Source organism: Pan troglodytes, chromosome 17 (genome assembly GCF_028858775.2).
Source record: "Pan troglodytes isolate AG18354 chromosome 17, NHGRI_mPanTro3-v2.0_pri, whole genome shotgun sequence".
Taxonomy (NCBI): Eukaryota; Metazoa; Chordata; class Mammalia; order Primates; family Hominidae; genus Pan; species Pan troglodytes.
In genome coordinates this window covers 76,075,975-76,093,044 of record NC_072415.2, presented here as the reverse complement: position 1 = coordinate 76,093,044, position 17,070 = coordinate 76,075,975, and the positions used below count along the sequence as shown (strand labels likewise).

Here is a 17,070-nt window from a genome sequence, read left to right as displayed (position 1 = left end):
ATACCCAGGAGAAATATCTTGTTCATTTCTGGGGACTGGAGGATCTGCTGAATTAATGATCCCTCCCTGTATAAAAAATTACTCCAAAATGTAACAGCTTAAAACAGCAAATGGACACACAATAACATGCATCTATTGGCTCCTACTGAAATGTTGAACTTACTTGTCCTTGTCTTTTGGTAAATGTGTCTTTTTACAAACACATGTTCTCATTTTTTATTATGACTTTATGATTGAAAGTGCTTGGTCGTCAAGTGTGAATGTGATCAGGTTTAGAAGATATTGCCAAACAGTTTTTCAAAATAGTCATACCAATTTACGTTATTTTTATTTTAGACATTCTGGCAACTGTGCTGTGGTTTTGAGGTTTTCATTTGTGTTTCCTAACTATTATATGATACCTTTAGCATCATTCCTAGAGTATCAGTTGGCCATTTGGCTATCCTCCTTTGTGAAGTGACTACTGGGTTCTTTTGCCCATTATTCTTTTGTATTGTCTTTTGAGGAACAAAGAGGGTGTTATTGGAGAATTTTATCTGATTTGTTTTATTATGGGTTTGTAGGACATATTTATCTAATTTAGAAATGCATACCAGTTTGTGGTTTGCATTTTCACTCCCTTGAGGATTTTGACAAAGAAGTCATTAATTATGATGAAATTCAATTTAACTTTATGGTTATTAATTTTTGTCCTGTTGAAAATATCTGTCACTTAGAGTCATAAAGATATTTTCCTGTATTCTTTTTAGAAGTTTTTTTTTTTTGTTTTTTTTTTTTGTTTTTTTTTTTTAGCTTTCATATCTTAACACTTTTTTTTGTCCTGAGATAAGGGTTGAAGCTTTGGGTGAAGACTTTTTTTTTTACATGGATATCCAATTAATTTTAAAAAATCATTGTTATAAATTATTTTTTTCTCCACTTTAATGTGGAGCCACTTTGCTACAAGTCATGTAGCATGAGGGCCTGGCCCTGCAGCACTCCTGGCCACTCATCTGAAGAGGTATCAGAGCTCACAATTACTAGAATATCCAAAGGTCCTTCCTCTAGAGGGGTACAAGATCTTTCCCCATGTTGTTGATTGGCATGGTGTTCTATTTGACTAGTTAAGCATGTGAACTTTTACTGTTCATGTTATTGTCCTTCCTAGCTGATCTGATATCCTGTCCAGTCTCCTGGGAGAAAGCACCCGCTAGGACCTCTATATGATTAGCAAGGATAAAAGCGATGAGAAGCTTTCAAGAATGTTCTTTCATCCTGACTATACACACCAAGACCAGCTCCAAAACTCTCCACAGAATATCTGGTATAGATGGTTCAGTGTTTATTAAACCACTACTTATGTTTTTGCTATTGAATATTGGTAAGTTTTTGTGTAACTTAGAAAAAATTAATACATGCAAAAATCATGTGTGCCTAAGGGACTAAATTGGGAATTCCACCCTCAATTAGAGGTCCATCTGAGTGTGCCATAAGGCTTTTGGTAGATGTCTTTGGCATATCACTGAAAGCAAGTTATTAGAAATATCCAGCCATCAAGACACATCAAAATTATCCTCCCTTGAGAGTTCCACTTCAGTTTACACTAAATGCATTCTATGCACATTCTCACATGGTAGGTAAAAAGTAGCAAATCAGGTCTTGGCATAACCTGGGAGGGCACCAGCAATCTACATCCCATCACATTTGGTGTTTATGTTAGCAATAGATTTTGATTTTAGGCACCCAGAATGAGGAAGCTATGATATTCAGTATTCTCAGCCCTATATTCATTAGTCGTATGTATCGCAGGTTGTTTACAAAAATTTAAACATAATAATTAGTTTTAGCACTTAAACCATGAACCACAAGGTAACTGAAGGTAAATGTAGTGGTTTTAAAATTAGAGGGTGTTCTGTTCCTGCTCTCTCCATGGTATTCAGGTGGGGATTTTAGGCCAAGCTTCCGAATCATTTAAACACTAATTCCCATTAGCTAGAGAAAACAAGTCCAGAGATTTCACTCAGCAATGCCATTTTGCTACCATCACATCTGAGAGAGAGAGAGCTGAGAATTTCCTCTCTAAGACACTCTTCAAAGGCATGGTTGCTTTTCTTCCTGAGATTACAACCCATATATGAGGACCTATATCCATTTATTACCTGATTTAACCGACAGCCTTCCTCAGTACTTGGAATTTTCTGGCTCAGATGTATCGTTCACACACAGGGACAACGATCACAACATTCACGCTAAGACTTGCCTCACTCTCATCTCCTGTCGATGTAATAAGATTTAAACATTAAAGGATCACAAACCTGTCCCTGTTTCTTGATAATAAGGCCACAGTTATTGTTACTCCTAACATGGTTTCATGGGATAAAATTAATATCCACCCAATGGTACCATTAGTAGTATGTGCTGGCGAATTTAATAATATGGCTGTTGTTTCTCGTGCATTGATATTTTCTTCTTGGGCAGTCATAGTTTAAATATGAGCCTGAGACCATCATAAGAGGAAAATATAAAATAAAAATTTTGGGATGTGTCCAGATTATTAAAATGTATATTTTCAACCTTTTCCCATTACCTCATTCTCATCTATTCTCAGAAAAATTTCCAGTGGAATTCCCATCTTTATTCTCCGCATATTCAATCTAGGGACATATTTGGGAAAGCCAGACTTTCAGTTCTGACCCATCTCCTTTTTAGTATAATGAGTATTTAATTTGACCACTCTAAATGTCACTGAGGACACTGCTTTGATGGTAATAAGAAATGTCATATTCCAACATAATATTATGCTTTTTTTCTGTTTTCATAAATTGATAGCATTTAAAGTCAGCAATTTTACCAGAAGAAATATATCCACATGGTTCAAATTTATAGAGAAATCACTTTTTCTATTTTTAAATTGCATTTTCTATGTTTGCTTCTATTACAGGTTAAGTAATGCCTACAGTAGAGTAAGTCTCCATCACAGTCAGCACCCTATTGCAGCCAGCCCCCTGGAGCTTCTGGTAGACCTGCAACAAACTCCTCTTGTCAGATGTGCATTGGTAAATGTCCCAGGAAATTTTATCATCAGCAGTTTTCAAGCGGTTTATTCACCTGTTGACATTGAGAGAGATTTTTTTAAATTACGTTAGTGGTTACAGTAGGTGCAAACGGGGTGTATGGTCTCTCAAACCACTGGTGCATAGCGTGAGCACTCCTGCCATGTATTTCATGTGTATGTCTAGGGATCTAAGACTTCTACTTTAGAATTTCAGTACCTCTTTGAATTAGAAACTTGGCTTTAATGTGGTGGTTGAGAAACATGGCTCACTTTAATACTTCAAATTCCCATAGAAATTTTTATAATTCAATGTACGAGGTGGGCTTTTTTTTCTATTTGTCCTGTTATCTCATGCTTATTTGCCTGGCATTAGAGTAAGGACATTGGCTATCATCTAAAGTTCTAAAAATATGTAGACACTCCCCCAAAAGGTAGAACACTAATTCCCCTTCTAGCACTCTACTCCCTCTGCTAACTTGGCCTCTCTCTCTTTCATCAGTCGTACCTTCTGTGTGGCTTATTGCTGCTGATTTACAAACAGCAAAGTGTTCTCAATCCCGAATTTGTTATCCAATAACCAGACATTGTTTTTAAAACCCAAAGCAATGTGGGAAGAAAGATCTTTAAAAGTCTGCATAATTGTCCTTTCAGCAGTGAAAACAACTTTCTTACATAGGCATTGCACTGCTCCTGAGCTTCCCCTGGGAATATGCTCTTGAAAATACTACCTCTGCTTAGTCAGTAAACTTTACAGGACTGACGTCTCTCTCTAATCAAATATCTCTTTGACATCACCCAGAGGTGATCAGTATTTCTGACTTCAGAATTTTCTTAACTCAAGAAATTAGCTACCATCCTCCCAGGAGGAAGCTAGCAATTGTCTTTCACAGGAGCTATACTGAAAAACTGCGTTAAGCATATTTTGAGTGCAAATGGCAAGAACACTCTGCTGGTAGCCTCGATTGATTTCTGTGTGTGACACCAGTCTGTGCGTATTGGGGTATTTTGTTTGTTTGTTTATTTGGTTTTTGTTTTTGTTTTTGGAATATTTTACTACTATCATTTGAACAGTCGGCTTGTAAGAATCTAGCAGAACTTCCTGAGCTACGGTCTCTTGTAAAATTTCAAATTCTGTTTCAGTTCAGCCTCCATTTACTTTCAGATATCTTTTTGGTCTTTTGGGTATAGGGATCAACAGAATTCCTGTATAAAGAATGTGATTTTTTTCAAACCTGTTAGTCTCTGAGATTCTTGTTTAGTGGCAGGGTCAGTGAGAGAGAACATATTGCTCAGAGTTTGAAGAACGACCACAGTTGCTCCAGGAATTTCACAGACTGAGATAAAGCCTAGAATTTAAGCTGAATTTATTAGAAGTCTTCTATTTGTCATCTGGGTAACTATAGTCCTCAATGCCTTCTACACTTTTTTTCGCTGAGGCATCAGTCACAATATCATCAATGTACTACTGCTCTAACAAACTGATTGTCAAGCCCAAGTCCCACCTTGCTAAATTATGGCAATCAGTCAGCAAATTCAAATATCCTTGTGAGAATATGGTAAACACAGTTAGAATCCAAGCCACCAACATGCAAATTGTTCTTGCTGGACTTCAAAATTACCACTGAAAAGAAGACATTAAGGAAGACAATAATGGCACACCACTCCTCCTTGACCATTGCACTTCCTGGATAGTCTTTCACATATCAGATATGGGGAGGTCATTGGAGGAAATATCTTGTTTCATCCTTGATGTTAACAGTTTACTCTTAACATACATGAAAAGGTAGCTTTTGCAATCAACACTTCTACTTCATGTATTGTTATAATCAAAAAGATGATCTCACATTTGTCCTGCAGCAATTCAGTATTGTTTAAGTAATGCTTAAAAATTGACTGCTTTGGAGGGTTTGGGCAATTCAAATGTTCCTATTCATCATGGTTAATTAAAACTGGAAAATAACGGAGTTAGTTGGCATTCCCTACAAAATGGATAAGGGCAAAATGCCTATTCATACACAATATCTCTCCCGGTTATGCACTCAGGTAAATGCAATGAGTCCACAGAGTATTTTCTCTAGTCACAGATTCTTATTCATAACTTAATCCTCATCTTAGTCCTTACCTTCCATCACAGCACCATCATACTCTCTATACATTTTGGGAATTTCCCAATGCCATTCCACAGTGCTCACTGAGTATGGGTATCTGGCAATCCTAAAAAAGTTTTGCATATGAACTCATCTACTTCACCCAGGTCATGGATATGGCCCAACATCCCTCATGAGGAATCAAGCACATAGATCTCAAATCTTTCAATGATACTTACTAAGTAAGACTTTATGGCTTTCAATGAAGAGGTAATTCAATCACCTTGTAAAATATTTTGTGCTCTGATTCATGATAACCATGATTGGATTTGAATGTTTGCAATTTAAGCTAATTATAGCAAACGAAGTAAGGCATCTTAAGTAATTGGAGGAGGGCTGATAATTTGTTCTCATCTCCAGTTATTGACAGTGGGTTCTCAACTCCTTTGTGGAAATGTTGGCAGTTTTTTTATGTCATTATTTTATTTTTTAACTGTTCTATTAAGATATAATATGCATGCCCTACAAGTTGCTCAGCTAAAGTGTACAATTCAGTGTTTTCAGTATACTCACCAAGTTGTGCAGCCATCACAATACTCTTAAGAACATTTTAACACTCTAGAAACAAATCTCACCACTATTATTCCCTCCACCATTCCACAACCCCTACGCTCACCCCACCCAGACAACCACTAATTTACTTTCTGTCTCTATAGATTTGCTTATTCTAGACATTTCATATACATGGAACTTTATGGTATGTAGTGACTGTGACTGGAACTTAGCATTGTGTTTCCAAGGGTAATCCATATTTTTGCAAGTATCAGTATTCCATTCCTTTTCATAGTCAAATACTGTTCTATTGTATGGATATAGTATATTTATTTATCCATTCACCAATTGATGACATTTAGATTGCTTCTTCTTTTGGCCCCTATTAATAATGCTGTTGTGAATATTTGTGTACAGCTTTTGTGTAAGCACACCTTTTCAGAACTGTTAGGTAAATGCTTAGAATTGCTGGGTCACATGAACACTTTATGTTAACATTTTAAGGAACAGTCAGACTGCCTTCCAAAGTGACTGCACATTCTAGATCCCTACCAGTAGTGCATGCTGTATGAGAATTCCAGTTTCTCCACATCCTCATAAACGCTTGTTATTTTCATTTTCATTATCCCTATTCTAGAGTGTGTGACATGGTATCTCATTATGGTTTTGATTTTCATTGGTTAGCGGTATTGAGATTCCTTTTATGTGCTTAATCATCATTTGTATATCTTATCTGAAGAAAAGTCTATTTAGATCCATTTCTCACTTGACTGCAAATCACACATTTTGTGTTTGTGTTTTTATCTTTGAGTTGAGAGCATGATTTGCAAATATTTCCCATTCTGTGGATTGCCTTTTAGTGTTCTCGTGTTGTCTTTCAAAGCATAGAAGTTTTCTTTTTTAAAAAAGTTCAATTTATCTATTCTTCTGTTGCATGTGTTTTTGGTATTATATCTAAGAAATCTTTTGTCTAGCCTAAAGTTACAAATATTTATTTCAATGTTTTATTTTGAGAATTTTATACTTTCAGCAATTACATTTAGGTCCGTACTCAATTTCTGATTGGTGTGAGGTATGGTTTCCACTTCATTCTTTCTATGTAGATATCCAGTTGTCCCAGAACCATTTGTTGAAAAGATGTTGTTCATTATTAAATGATTGAGCATCCTTGTCCAAAATCAGTTGACCAATATAGGGGTTTATTTTGGGACTCTTAATTCCATTCAATTAGTCTTTATGTTTTTTCTTATGCCAATATCACACAGTCTTGATTTTTGTAACTTTGTTATAAGTTTTGGAGTTTGGAAGTCCAGTCTTTCCATTTTAATCTTCTTTTTAAAAATTGTTTCTACCTTTCTGTGTTCCTTGCAATTCCTCATGAAATTGAGAACTCGTTTGTCAACTTCAGTATAAAAGACAGCTTGTATTTTGTTAGGCATTGCAGTGAATCAGTCGATCAGTTTGAGGGGTATTTCCATCTTAACAACATAAGTCTTTGAGAGAACTTTCCATTTATTTAAGTCTTCTTTAATTCCTTTCAACTACATTTTGTAGCTATCAAAATATAAGCTTTATACTTATTTTGCTAAATTTGTTTGCTAAGTATTTTTGATGCTATTGTGAATACAATGCTTTGAAAATTTCATTTTTAGATTGCTTAATGTTGATGGCCATACAATTGAATTTTGTGTATTGATCTTGGACACTGCCACCTTGCTTAATGTATTTACTGGTTCTAATAGCTTTTTAGGGGATTCTTTAGGATTTTCTATACAAATACACATAGTTTACTTTTTTTCAGTTCAAGTGACTTTTATCTTATTTTCTTCCTTACTGTCCTTGATTATACCTCCAGCACAATATTGAACAAACGTCTGGTGACTAAACATCTTTACATTTTTCCTGCTATAAAAGGATAGCTTGGAAGTTACTTACCATTAAGACCATTAAGTATGATGTTAGCGGTGTGCTTGTCATAGATACCAGTTATTACTTCCAGCACATTGTATTATACCTAGTTTGTTGGGTGTTTTATCATGAAAGGGTGTTTTATTTTTCCAAATGTTTTTCTGTGTCTACGAAGATGTTTATTCCAATCCTACAAAGCTATACAACTTCCAATTAAGGATAGTTAACTTTACTCCCTGCCTTTTCTTATCTTACTTTTGTGTTTCATTTCTTTTGTATGACACAAGTATTTCCTTAATAGGGTTGATTTTATTGCTTACAATCAAATAGCCTTACATGGTACATTCAACAATTGAAGAGATACAAAGTGTATTCTAAAATAAAAGTTTATATTTGCACTGTGATCCTAACCATTTTTAACTCATATCATATATGGTGTGTGTATGCATGTGTGTGTTTAAAATTGTTGTTGTTTAACAAATAGCTAGTTGTACATGTTTATTTTTCAGTAACAGTCAGGTCAAATAAAGCAAATTAATAATACAATATTACTTTGTTTTTTTTTTTTTGGTCTTGGTGATTTTCTTCAAAAATACTCTTCTCTGCTTATTATGATTTTATCTTCCTGTAATTTCCCATTCTTTGATTACAAATTTTTATGAATCTTAAAGCCATTTAGAATTCTATATTTTTATGTTTTTATAAAGAGCTCTTAGGACATGAAACACATGATACTAATGAGCAAAAATTCACTACTCAAATATGGCTTTAAAAATAATTTCAAAACCATTATCTTCTGCTGAACATTTTTCAATATGTGAATTGTCTAAATGGCACAAGGAGCTGCAGGTACAAAGATTATTAAAACAGGATCGTTACTCTCAAAAGATCTCACAGTCCCTTTGAAACACTACGAATTTCAGCACTGTGATTACTTGACCTGGATGGTAATGTTTTCCTAGCACCTATTTTAATTTGAGAACTGGCAGTGTGTTAAGTAGTTTCCCAATCCAAGTTCACAGAACTAAATGCTGAGGGTCCAGCCATGACTTTGAAAGCCTTGATGAAATGTGCCATTTTAGCTATCCCTCCTAATCTCTTCAACAAAAAGAAGGCTGGGGAAGAGACAGTGGGTGCAGCAGTCTTTTGGAGAAACACAGAACTTGTAAGCAGATGCCATCAGTTTCCTCTTTTTTTTCTCCCAAGAAAAATGTGGGTGACACTGCAAAAAAAATCATTTAACTAAATTAAGTATAAATACATTTTGAAAAATGTTGGTGAGCCACTGGACTGGTAGAGTGTCTGATGCTGCTGGAACTTGAAGATGGAGCAAAGGAGGCATGAAAGAGCTGAAGGAAGAAATAGCCCCATTTGATATGGCAAGGTTAGCACAGTTTTTCTTGTGTTAAGTAAATTCTGCTTAATTCAGAATTAAGTTGCCTTGGATCAAATAAAAGCTATACATTGAGAAGGAGATTACAAGATTAAAATCTTTTAATATAGGAGAGTACAAGGAGCTCACTCCTGTTAGTTAACTGGGAATATCTTTCTCCTCTCTCTTCTCCCAAACACAAACATAGCACAGTAAGGCCCCAAAAGGGAGAGTGTTTGTGAGAGTGCCACTCCCTGTGCCAAAACCACTAGAGTATCAGGTCTATCCTGCACCAAGGAGGTGAAGAGGAGTTTACACTAAACGTGGAATTGAAACATTTAGCTGACTATGTCATGATAAATAAAATGATAACATTGAAAGAACTGAAAGTAACAGCAAATTTGAGGAAAGAGGCTAACCTGTCATTAATGATGCTGGCTATTCATTAAGACACTGTGGTGGTGAGTTATTCTACAGACAAGGTCAGTAGAAGTTAGTGCATACATGCTACTTTTTTCTTTTTATAACACAATGACTTCTCTTTATTTCTATTAACTTATTTATATGTAATGAAGAGCATAATAATCTAACATGTTTTGGGGAAAAAAAGTTTTATATACAAGCAAGAGCATTTGTCAGTTATTGTATATAAGCTCTGTTCATATATTGAAATAAGTGGATAAATGCTTACATGTACCAAGCAAATAGATCTTGTTTTTAAGTATTCAGGCTTCTATATTTTTAAATTGTTTTGGTTCTGCTTGATTTCACGTGAACTTTAAAATGTGTAATCCATTCTAGAATTAGAAAATGTCAATGAAGTTAAAAAAATACATGATTTCTTTCTCCCAGCAGACTCTTATTCACCCATTTTTGCCTGAACGTCTCTTTTATTCTGTGACGCTGTTATGAAACAGAAGGGGATGAGTTGATACTGGGAGGAAGCAGTGTGAAACTTCTGAATAATAAAAAAGATTAAAATAATCACACTCTGGGGACTGTGGTGGGGAGGGGGGAGGGGGGAGGGATAGCATTGGGAGATATACCTAATGCTAGATGACGAGTTAGTGGGTGCAGTGCACCAGCATGGCACATGTATACATATGTAACTAACCTGCACAATGTGCACATGTACCCTAAAACTTAAAGTATAATTTAAAAAAATTAAATTAAATTAAAAAAATAAAAAAAGATTAAAATATAATCATAGGAATCTTGTCATTGGCAATCACATAATAAAAGATGTCTTTTTAATTTCCTGTCAAAACATATGTTTGGATGATATGCATTCTTTTCTGTATGTAAGATAACCGACCGGGCATGGTGGCTCACGCCTGTAATTCCAGCACTTTGGGAGGCCAAGGTGGGCGGATCACTTGAGGTCACGAGTTTGAGATCAGGCTGGCAGAAATGGTGAAACCCTGTCTCTACTAAAAATACAAAAACTAGCTGGGCATGGTGGTGGGCACCTGCAATCTCAGCTACTTGAGAGGCTGAGACAGGAGGATTCCTTGAACCCAGGGAGTGGAGGCTGCAGTGAGCCAAGATCGTGCCACTGCACTCCAGCCTGGGCAACAGAGACTCTGTCTAAAAAGCAAAACAAAACAAAACAAAAAACAGTGAATTATCTTATAAATCAACTTGAATTATTATAAATACATTTTATTTGATATATTAGCATATTTTTATATGTACTTTTTTATGATGACAAAGATTTCTGATATTAGGTCTAATTTTTATCTGAAAATAAGGGAAAATGATTTTATTATGTTTGATACAGATCTAAGTAAAAATTTATATCTATGTAGGCATAACAATTTGGCATATCCTACTTCCAGCTACTTCCAATTTTCTATAATTTTTATGTTCCTACATTTTTTTTTTTGACAGAGTCTCACTCTGTCACCCAGTATGGAGTGCAGTGGTGTGATCTTGGCTCACTGCAACCTACACCTCCCAGGTTCAAGCGATTCTTCTGCCTCAGCCCCTGAGTAGCTGGAATTACAGGTGTGCACCACCATGCCTAGCTAATTTTTTTGTATTTTTAGTAGAGATGGGGTTTCACCACGTTGGTCAGGCTGGTCTTGAACTCCTAACCTCAAGTGATCCACCCACCTCAGCCTCCCAAAGTGCCAGGATTACAGATTTGAGCCACCGCATCTGCCCCTACACAGGTACATCTTGGCCTTTATCAGAAACGTTCTCTAATCCTTTGGAAACCTTTATCAGAATGTTTGCTGGTTTTCATACATTTTCTTTTTTCTTAGCGTGAATAACTTAAACTAATAGGGAAGAAAATAACAGGAAAGAACAGCGAAGACGAGAGACAGAGACTGGACGTGTTGTTCTAAAGTGAGCATACTTATATAACTTAACTTTGAGTTACTAAGTGTGTAAGGATGTGGGGTGAGTTCAGGGCATATTTCTCTAAAAGGAAATACCTACATTACATTTTGTCAGTCATATAATTAATGAAAATTATGAAAGTTCAAAACCCAGAAACATTTGAATTTATATCTCTGTATACACAGGTCCAGTGTTGGCCCAGAAATATATCATATGAAGTCATGTAAGAATGGGGTTTCACAGAATTTTATCAGACAGTGGTAGTTTTTAGTAAGACAGCTGAAAATGTTGGGTTCGGAGAGGCAAATGAATCCAAAAATAGCACAAAGGAAGCAAGTTCCGAATCTCAGGGAGGAATGAGAATGGAAAGCAAATTCATTCATAGCCAGAGACAATGTCCAAAAAGAGACAGTACCAGGGGAAAATAGGTCCTGTTTAATGAAGAAGAGGTGGATTGGAAATTTGAAATCTTAAACAAATCTTGAGTAGAATATTGGCATTTGAGGCACCTGTTTTAAACATTGGCAATAGCATGTTGCCTGAATTAATTAAAATGATTAATGGTTTAGAAGTTAGTGATATAGACAAAATGCATAAAGTAGGAGCAGAAATAGGATGATTATAACCACAAAACAATCTAAAGATCTTTCTATGTAAGTAATTTTAATTTATCATGTCAACTCCATATAGATTTGAAGGATTTTTATCTGATAGAGAAAGAAAAAATTAAATGAAACTTATAGTGGTTTGTCATGTCTTACTGCAAAATTGGATTGAATAATTTTAAGGTGGAAATGCTGAAAGGTTACCTTATTTGAAGTGCCTCTCAGAAGTAGAAAATTGACAATTAGAAAATGTTTTTTTCAAGGTTAAATAACAAGATTATTATTGAAGTAGTAAAACTATATTTCTTCTTTACCTTGTACATTATACAATGCTTCCTCCATAAATCCACCATCTCTATTAGATTCATAGTATGTGTTCAGAAGGCACCACTTAAATAAAATCATTTCACTTGAATAAGAGACCATACTCTATTTTCACCTACTGATTAGTCTTAATATAAATTAGTTCTAGAAGTTAGTAAAAAGCGTAACGACCACACACACCAAAAAAAAAAAAAAAAATGGAATTTGTGCATAAACATTGAGATGTCAGTTCTACCGAAGAAGAATCGAATTTTAAGGGAATTGTTATATATGACACTGAAATTCTGGATGTTGTACTGACTAATGAACTCAATTGACAATATGGGAAGAAAGGTGAGGTTAAGGGAGAAGATAAATTTAAACTATTTCTCTTTTTTTCCTCATTATGATTAACTGGGGAATAAACAATCACTAAAACTGCTATATTTTTAATGTAAAACAATTTTTCCGTGTTCTCTCCGTTTTTAGATTCATCACAACGAAGATTTTCACTTAATAGCAAAAATTTTTGTATAATTTTAGAGAAATGAGAACTCTTGTTCAAGAGTGAAAATTAAAGTTATAGTCAAAATAAAAACACCTCTTACATTCAACAGATATGATCACATAGCAGTAGGTGTGGCTTTCCATCTTACACAAGCTAGCATGACTCGATCTCCACAAAATTAAGAGTGGGAGGATTGAAAGTCTAATCCAATGATTTTAATGCTACTGCACACTAATCTTGCTGTAATATGTTTTCTTTCCCAAAATTGAAGGCACACATGTCTAATGATGAGGATGTCCTTGATGAATTCATTGTTTGATAATAGTCTGTCTTTGTCAAAAACTCAATCCCAGAATTCCATCGATGTCAGTGTCTATATGATCCATCTGTCGCCTAAATGCTGGCTGACTTTGCCTAAGGGGATATTAACATATGTCACTCTCTATTCAGAATGTAAGTTTTTACCCATGAATTTCAGTCTTAATTTCTATCGCACTTACTTTCCTTTTTGTTAGTATGCATTTAAAAATGTATCAAAATTTTAAAGGAGACACAGGTAAAGTACAAGCACAATGCATGGCACAAGGTCACACCCGTTTATTAAGGTCTTTCCACCAACCCCTTAAAAATATCGGCAAAAAGCAAGCATTATTTGTGTGTGTGCATTTTATCAAGAACATTGAGAACATTCATATGAAGTTTATATAATTAATTTATTTCCATGATAAAGTATGTCACTATTATTAGTTTTGGTCCACCATGATTTGTTAGCCGTAGATTGATTAAAAATCCGCTGAAAACATAAAGCCTTAAGAAACGTGGGCCAGATACAGGGATAAGGAAAAATTCCAGTTGCTTCAAGGCTAAGCTGGGAACAAAATTAAGTTGACATTCGCCATACTTGACACTTCTTGGAAGATCGGTGTTGACATGAGTTGGGATAAAAGAAAAATTGTCCACTGGGTACTAAGAAGGTAAAACGGAAAGGTGGGAAAAAGTATCACATGACAGGAACTTCTGTATCATTGTGTAAAAGTTGTTGCCCATGCTTTTTTTTTTTTTAAATACAGGATTCTGTAAATAGAAACCACGATTCAGGTTTCCATAGACGTTACCCCTACCCCTCTTGGGTAATCTCAATCTCTGCTTAAAAAGTGTCTGTCATTGGAAGGCATACTTTCTGTAATGCAAAAACTAATGCTCTTTCATCTCAAAGACAGCCATATATAAATTAACAAATAAAAGTCATTGAAGAAAGTTAAAAAATTCAGTTTTTGTTAAATTTTTATGTCTACAAATGGTCTCTTAAAGTTGTTTTCTTTTTTGTAGCTTTTAAAGAAAAATAAAATGTTTCTTAAATGACATTTGTAAAATTTTGTATAATGGATTTTATCAGAGGATCCAAAGTTGAAATATTTTCAATGCATAAGAAAAAAGTAGTTACAAGAAAGACAAAAACATAAGTAGGCTTGAGAATAGGTTGAGTTGCAAACAAATGTTTTACTTTTTAGAGAAAAGCACCAATGAAACCTTATGAAATTTCTTTTCTGATATACACTGTTAAAATATTTTGAACTTTAAGGGCTTTTATCAATTAGTAAGTGCTTAAATATTCTGTCACAGTTTTGGTAATTTTTGCTAGAATTATTTATAACATATAATTTGGTTTACATATATGACATTTTACATTTAGATATATTTACTCCAGATGATTAGATTACAACTGTAGTCAGCTGTGATTTAGATAAGCAAATCTGAATATTTGCACTGAGTTAAGGGCAATAGTATAAGGGGGAAGGAAAACATAGAACAAGGTGGATTAAGAGTAATCAGAAACTGAATCAACAAAATAGAGTGGAAAGTTCATGAACTAACTAAAGGAAACTGGCAAAAATATGGCACGCAAAAAGCAGAGTATAGAGAATTAAGGGATTCATATATTTTTTTAAATGCTATATGCTTAAGAAAGTGCGTGTTCTCTCTAGCTATGTTGCAACATCTGCAAAGGATGGCCCACAGTTAAGCTGTCCTCTTAAATTCACTTTCTGTTGGTTTCTTCACAATTTTCTTCCTTCTGGTTACTGAATGCAGTGTCTCATTTTCTGTTTCTCTTCTTTGCCATTTTGTAATTGATGAGCGTGTTTCTCTATTAATGGATAAGGAAAACAGACAGAAAATAGCAGACCTGTAGGAGATGAAGAGATGGAGTTGGGAGACTGGGGAGACTGCCTAGAGTATCTGCCTAGAGTATCTGAGAGCATGCACAGAGAGAAAACTGAAAAGACTGCAGCATCTCCTCTGCAAGGTGAGAAAACCACCTAGGAAGGAACCACTGGGAACAGCATTCATCCAGTACTGGAAATAGTGCCTATTCCCACCAACCAGACTGGAAGGACCTGTAGTTCATGGGGTGTTGGGTAGTGTACACAGAAGGGTCTTGCCTCAGTGGTGGGGAATAATTTTCCCTGGAATGAAACTGTTCTGGTATTTAATTAAGGGCTGGGCGCGGTGGCTCACACCTGTAATCCTAGCACTTTGGGAGGCCAAGGCAGGCAGATCACCTGAGGTCAGGAGTTCGAGAGTAGGCTGGCCAATATGGTGAAACCCTGTCTGTACTAAAAATACAAAATTAGACGGGTGTGGTGGCACGTGTTTGTAATCTCAGCTACTAGGTATCCTGAGGGAGGAGAATAGCTTGAACCTGGGAGGCAGAGGTTGCAGTGAGTCAAGATCACGCCATTGCGCTCCACCCTGGGCGACAAGAGCAAAAACTCTGTCCCCCCCCCAAAAAAAAGTCATATATAATTTTAATTAAAAAATTCCTAAAGAATCAAATTGGTTCCAAGTAGCATAATTACATTTTGGAATAAAGCTGATTAGTTATTATACAAATAAAACATAACCAGTATCCATCAAAATAAATTTTACATTTTTCATTTACTAGAACCCATAATGTGGAGAGAAATCATGGAGTGAAATCTCTCCAGAATTGACACTGATTTTAGCATTGGCAGAGAAGTACATTAAAACAGTATTCCAAATATTCATAAGTAGAAACATGAAAATAAATAAGAAAGACCCAAATGTAGTTCCAAAGATGAAATTTACAATGTCTAAGATGAAAAATACACTGGATGGAATTAATGGAAGTTTAAGTTTTTAGCAGAACAGATGGGAGAGCATGAAGCTATAGCAAGAGTAAGTATCCCAAATAAAACAGAGAAAAAAACAGAATAAAAATAAATAAATAAACAGAGCGTGGCATCAGTAAGTGCAAGTACAATTTCAATTAGCCTAATGTATGTATAAATAGAGCCTGTGGAGGTGGGTCAAAATATTGAAAAGAATTATTAATATACATCTACCAAAATTAAAAATCTTCTGCCCTTTAAAATACATTTTAAAAATAAAAACACAAGTTCCACACTGGGAAAAAATCTGATTAATAATGTTTATTCAGAATACATAAAGAATATTATTGAGAAAATCACAACAATAAGAAAAAATCCAAACTTACCTACGAAAATAGCTAAAATTGAACATACTCTTGATGAGGATGAAGAGGAACTAGAACTCTCATACACTTCAGGTTAAAATTTAAAACTGTTTAACCACTTTGAAAAACAATTTGTTAATTTCTTAAACAGTTAAATATACCTAAATTATGACCCAATCATGTCACTTCTTGGTATATATCAAGAGACATGCAAGCATGTGACCCTCCAAATGATCATAGCAGTTTTATTCACCTCTTTCAACAAGTGAATGGATAAACATATGGTGTAACATGAATAAGTCATGGAATACTACCTAGCAATAAAAAAGAATAGATGTTTTCTACACTAACTTCACTGATAGATCTCAAAATAATTATGTTGAATGGAAGAAATTGAACAACTAAAGAATGTTTAGTGTATGATTCATTTATATAACAAGAAAATGCAAAATAATCTATAGTGACAAAAATCAGATCAATGATTGGTGTGGGATGTGGAAGGAAGGAATTCCTAAGGGGCATAAGGAAACCTTTGAGTTGATAGATAACATCTGTAATGATAGTGTTGGTGGCTTTGGCTTTGTATATTCTATAATCAGTGCAATCTATTCTATGTTAATTATACCTTAATAAAGCTGTTTTAAAAGATGGTATAAAATAAACTTAAATTTATGATTAATACAATAAATATAAGGTAGATACTTTCACACATAATTACCAGATAAACTCAAGACTAAATAAAAAGCATCTCCTACTCTTTACAAGAAACATAAAAAAAATTTAAAATTTTAAAAATAAGGAAAAGGCATGGGAAGACATAAACAGTATTAAGATAAAAGCTAAATGAAATTAAAACCTA

At 34.7% G+C, this 17,070-nt stretch overlaps 1 long non-coding RNA gene across 2 annotated transcripts in view; it reads left to right on the top strand.

Annotated features, from left to right (window-relative positions):
* The window catches only part of LOC107969411 (uncharacterized), a 63,291-nt gene that overhangs the window by 44,331 nt on the left and 1,890 nt on the right, over positions 1–17,070 (top strand). The window contains exons 6-11 of one of the 2 annotated variants that reach the window (XR_001711173.4): positions 1,148–1,360; positions 2,921–3,035; positions 8,788–8,965; positions 11,221–11,305; positions 12,987–13,168; positions 14,877–15,020. This is a non-coding gene — a long non-coding RNA (uncharacterized LOC107969411). The remainder of the gene's footprint in view (positions 1–1,147; positions 1,361–2,920; positions 3,036–8,787; positions 8,966–11,220; positions 11,306–12,986; positions 13,169–14,876; positions 15,021–17,070) is intronic. The other variant, XR_001711172.4, reaches the window with a different exon arrangement.